This window comes from Strigops habroptila (assembly GCF_004027225.2).
Source record: "Strigops habroptila isolate Jane chromosome 13 unlocalized genomic scaffold, bStrHab1.2.pri S16, whole genome shotgun sequence".
In the NCBI taxonomy this organism is placed as follows: domain Eukaryota; kingdom Metazoa; phylum Chordata; class Aves; order Psittaciformes; family Psittacidae; genus Strigops; species Strigops habroptila.
In genome coordinates this window covers 5,682,923-5,688,922 of record NW_022651054.1, presented here as the reverse complement: position 1 = coordinate 5,688,922, position 6,000 = coordinate 5,682,923, and positions in this window count along the sequence as shown.

The following is a 6,000-nucleotide window of genomic DNA, read 5'->3' as shown; positions in this document are numbered from 1 at the left end:
TACAACAATGCTGAGTAGCTTCTACATCTAAAGTAATGACCTAAATCCTGTCTGAATCTGGGCACTGGGCCTCCACAATGTGAAGATGTAGTCGTGTTCAGTTAACTCTCCAGTGCTGTGAACCCAGGAATGGAGTTAACATCAAACCTTATACGTGTTGGATTGGTTGATGCATCCTTGCAGGAGTTGTGGCTCTGGGATGCAGTCTCCTGGTTTAGAGTTAGTGCTTATACCAAAATAACTGAGTGGCTAAACTGACCCAGGATAAGACTCCTATAACACATACTTGCGAAAAATCCCAGAGCCAAGTTTTCAAGCCAAGGTCCTCTAGCCATGTGTGTGCATTTTCCCCTGCTCATTCCAGCAACCTTTCTAGTTTTACTTGTTTTCTCTTTGATCCTTGGAATTCAATTGTACTGATTTCCTGAGCATTAAACATACATGAATGTTCCCCTAGTCTGCTTAATGGCCCTAGCAAAAACTGTTTCGACTCATTGGCAATGCAATTGGAGCAGTCACTGAACACATCTACTCTTTCAGGCTTGGATGTTGGAAACTGCTTTTTTTTTTCCACAGTGAGTGAGCATGCAAAGTTATGATATTAGAAATGGCTCTGAGAAGTGACAAATGGGCTTCAAAATGCAGCATAATGATCACTGCAAGATGGGGATATATTTTGTTCTCGAATTGCTATGCACATTTTATTGAGATGGAAGTAAAGATCCCAGAGAGTGACGCTTCAGTAGCCAACCCAAACCCAATTTGGGCTTTGGCAATGAGGTACTCATGAACATGAAGTCCCATATCGCTAGGATGGTGCTAAGAAAGGATGACGTGGCTGAGGTGGATTGGAAAAAAGTGGTTCAGAAAAGCTAAAGATGTAGAAATCTCCAAGCCTGAAGCATATCACAGCTACAGCCTTGCAGTTTCTGGTGGTCTAGTGGCTGTCATGTTGCAAAATCCCAGGAGTCTGAATTCAAGCTAATGTTGGATTGACAGCCAGTTTCTAAATTCCTTCTCAGTTTCTGTGACTGGAGAAGCTGTTCTTGCACCAAACACAAGGTACTACTTACACTTTCTGCCAGATATTAATAAAATGGCTCTAGTAACTGAGTCACAGCATGAAGTGCCAAAGATGCTGATTCCTTAGAGTGGACTTATTATTCAGTCAAGCTGAGCAGAGTTACTTCACTCTGTTTCAATAACATATCCAAAGCTGTTCCCAGCTGATTTCTGCTCCCTGAAGGTCTACCAGTGGCTCTGTCTGTAGGATTTTTCTGCTCTCCTGAGCTTCATCCAGAGAGTCTTTCTGCTACTTCTCTGCAATCCCAAGGTCCTTATCCGATTATTAAAGCAGACAGGGGGGAGGCCATAAAAGGCCTCTCGCTGCAGTTTCAGAATGGCACAGATAGTTTTCTTCCTAACCTCTGTGTACTATCTCTATTATTACACAGTGCTGAGGGCAGGCAGTGTCAGCGTCAGCTGGGAGGTCCTGCACTGTAGCACATGTGGATACAGACTCCTGCCCTGGGTTCTCTTGAAGCCAACACACAGAAAGGAATAAAGGAAAGCTTTCCCCTTCATCTGGTGGTTCCTGTTCCTAGCGTGACTAGCTGAGAAGGTGGGACTCTCCCAAAGTCATGCTCATCAAATGCAGTGCAGGTAGCTGAGGGTTAGATGGCACACTCACGACATGCACCATGCCCCCCAGAGTTAAAGCCTGAATTGTCCATATTAGTCCCCTGAGAGAGAAGAAATCATCTTTGCCTGCAGAGGAAGAAGTGTAATGCCCTGTGTCCAATTTTCTTTTCATTGCTGTTTTTATTATGGAAACAAAATGTTCACTGATTCTAAAATGAAAATGGAGAAAGCTAATTTTTGTAGTTCTTGCTAATAAAATTCTTAATGTGCTCTTCTGCCATTATCATAAGATTGTTATGGTTTACTTTAGCTCTGGAATGTTATTATTTTCCCCAGAAGTCATGGGCATTCCTTATCTTCAAAACTATTTTCATCTATTCAGATATTCTTCTATCTTATCTTTATCCTCATAGTTAGTATGAACATACCTTCATTATCCTACTTCTGGGTTGGTAAACAACAAGTGGCTATTGATCAAGAAGATGAAGATGAGGGAGCAAAGCTACTGGAAGCACTGGCTAAGAGTCTAAAGGAGAAATTAAGGGTTTACAAGTAACCAAAAATCTGATGGATGGCAAAGTAATGCAAAGCCATTTAAAAATCAGCAATTCCAGTAGTACTGAAAAGTGTCAGCCTAAATTGCTGTGTTGTAAATGCTGCAGATAATATACAGAGCTGAGTCCCTCTTGACACTGGTAAAATGCAGGTCAAGTGCATTCATCAAATGTTATATGGTTTGGGGACAGGTGAAGTATGATCTGACTGTACTGGAACCAGTCTGAGTGCTCTGCCTCGTGCCTGAGCATACTTAAAAATGGGGTTCAGTGAGGGCTACAGGGCTGCTCTCCATTCATAAGCTACTTTTCTGTCTGGAAATATAAATAATCCAGGATGATTTTTACCTTGTGCTGCACTTGCAGAGTGCAAAGAAGGCTGTAGTGTGGGGGCCAACTTTTGCACGTGTGCAGTCGTCCCACTGACCAGCCACAGAGCCAAGGTGCACACAGAAACTGTTAAAGTTTGTCCCAAAGTGTACTACCACTCCCTCACACCATCATGCACAGCTTCTGCCACTGCCTGCCTTTGAGCTGGTCACTACAGGAGACAATACAGTTAATTTTAAGGCCCTGAAGCCTGTTTTGACTTTACCTAGGCAGCAATTTAACAAAAGGAGAGAATCGGAATTGTCACGGAATTCTGTGAATTTGACTTCTAAAATCCCAGATCTTTTCTCTGTCCTTTCCTGGGATGGCAGCAGAAGTCTAGTAACAAGCATGTCGTGATGAAAGACTGAAACGCCTCTAAGCTGCGCACCCCCCCACTGGAATTCACCTTGTATTTCCTTTTGACATCCAGCCAAATGAGTTGACTTCTCCTGGAATAACCTGAGAGCTGGCAGCAAGGTGGGAGCCAGAGCAGTGATGGATGGCCCAGGCAGCGAGTGGGTAACGAGGCAGCTGGAATCCTTCATTTTCCAAATGTCCCCTCCATCTCCTCTGAGCCATCAGGACATGCAAAGCACATGAAGTACAGCATGAATCAGCACAGCTTTGCTGACAGCACATGCTGACAGCAGGCTCTCTGGTCCAGACCCTCGCTCCTGCCGTTAATCTTTCTTGCACTGAGCCAAATGCTCACAGTGGCTTTTCCTCACCCTCTCTCAGTTGAAAGCAAACTGCTACAATTGCTGCTGAGATGAGGAAAAGAGGACAGGGCAGCCTGTGCGTCAGAGGATGGAATCACTGCCAAAGGGAGAACACGCAGCCCTTGTCCTGCTTGAGCAGGGCTGTTCCCTGCACATTGCTACGGCAACCCCAAGCTCTTGGGTGACTTGATGCCATAGTGAAACCTGTGGCTTGTACTGGCTGTGAGCAAAGTGTTTTGAGGCCCTTGGTGCTATTCCTTTTTCCCACAGCACTGAACCTGGGCCACCACTGAAGTGCTGTGTGGAGGATTCCTGGAGACATAAGCTTTTCTGGTTTGGGTTTTGGGGTGGTTTTTCATTATAGCAGTTTTTGCTGTAATGTCCACACATTGCTAGTACAAAAAAAGACAACAGAAGGATAAAAGCTAATTATAGCTGATGGCAAAAAATGGTGGAGGTTCTCTCCATGCTGGCATTAGTTCACTTGACATGTGATTAATGGTGGTTAGTGTGGGCACAACCAAAGCTTGCACAACCCTAGATAAATAATATTGAAGTTTAAAGAGATATATGCTCGAGTTAATAATTTTAACAGGCTGTGAGAAATGTTGCTGTTCTCATGGTAACAGGAAAGCTGTAATTTCATCTCTAATTTGAGAATGCTTGTATAATGTGTGCAGATAGCTTTCTGATGGGAACCTTTTTCTCTCTAATTGAAGCTTTTCTAATGAAGTGATACGATCATATAGTTTGGGCAAACAATTCAAACTGGACTAATTAGCACTAAAGACACCATTGAAAAGTGTAGTCAGAATTATTTGGAACTGAACTGGTGGCAACCCCTGGTTTCTGTATCAATAGGTGCTTGATACTGATGTATGTAGGCATCTCTCAGGGCACTTCAGGATATTCCAAACACATCTCACTGGAGGTTGCATTTGTAGAATTATATTCATTAGACAAGAAAGAAACACATCCACTGGTCCTCAACTCTGTACTACAAACACGTGAGTGTACAAATACCTCAAGAACAAAGACTCTCAGAGGTTAAAACAACCGAAGGATTTGGACAGTCCATTTTTATTATCATGGGTTTGACCCAGATGTTGAGGTACACAAAGATATAGAAACATAGATGGAGAGTCTCATCCTTTCCATAGGAACCCTGAAAAAAATACTAATAAGGCACCTAAATGTGTGCTGCAGGTGCAGGACTGAGAATTACTTTCTTAGAAAACCAGCAAGAATTAGGCCTGTGATTCCTTTGCACTTTTGAAAGTATTATCCGTGGTTCTTTTCAGTTTCTTACAATGCCTTAGTCATGGAAACCAACTGACAGCACACAAAATGAAAGCATTTCTGCTAGCTGTACAAAAGTGCCTCCATTGACTACTAATCTTAACCCATCTCCACTGCTCACTTTTCCTATTAAAGCTCTATATTCAGGTTTATTATTCTCTATGTGTTCAAGAACATTTAACTGCCTGTTACTGGGAGAGTTCCAAAGCAGTTTTAGAGTGCTAAGATATATGTATTAGCGCTTTGCTTACAGGAAAACAAAATGCACCCATGCCCCAAACAGATGTGTGCAAGGATTGTGCCAGGACCTCAGCTACCCAGGGCGAGGAGTGGGAACGTAGGTGGTTTGATGAGCCTCACTCACCAGAGGGAGCTGGAGCTGAACGTGGAGGAGGAGGAAAGTGCCATTTTCAGCTTCTTGTTTTTATCTTCCAGCACAGCGAGACTGACGTGTGATGAAACACACACGGTTCACAGTCAGCTTTTCAAAGGCTGTGTTACTTCAGAATCATTAACCTGGCTGAGACTTTGCATTCTTCTCTGCTTTGTTGGGTATTTTCATAGCAGCGATTGGTGGTGCCTTGCATATCCTTAAAGCTGCAAAGCTAGCATTTTCATTTATCCTCATTCAGAACCTAATTGTCTTGCACTGTTGGCTAATTAAATGTTCAAAGAAGTGATAAATTAAGCAGGTTGATCATTACAACACAAGTAATTAGTCCAACTGAATCTGAGCCTTGAAATCCACATTCCCTGAGATGACAGGGATTCTGAGGATGTGCAAGAAAGCAAAGAGTTTGTCAATGTTGAGGAGGAAAAAACTTCCGCGGATATTTCATGTGTAGTGTCCAAATCTTACACAGTTTGGGGCTGAGCAACCTGGTCTAGTGGAATGTGTCCCCGTCCATGGCAGGGGGTTGAAACTGGATGATCCTACCATCCTTTCCAACCCAAACCATTCTGTGATTTTCAGGCTATTTTGTGCATAAGGAAGTCTCTTTCTGGTGCCACTAAGAGAAGACGAAGTTCCAAGATAGCACCTAGCTAGTTTCCTGCAGGATCTGACATCTTCCTGTGTTAGACACATGGAGTGTACTTTGTGAAATAGGTATGAGTGGGGTTTTTTAAAAAACGAACAAACCAAAGCACAAAACCTCCAACCCTCCCAGCATCAGTTGCATACCTAAATAGGCAGTTATATATGGAATATTCCCTGGTAGGGAGCTTTCATTCACAAAGGTTTCATACAGTGTTTTACTAAAGACTCTCCCTGGGGTCAAATTAGTGAAGATCTAAAGACCCAAATGTATGTTCTGAAAATCAGTCTATCTGTGCAGCTGCTCCAATTCTCAAGACAACTTGCTGCCAGAAAAACATATCTGTACAATGCATCATCACAGCAGCTTGATATTCTT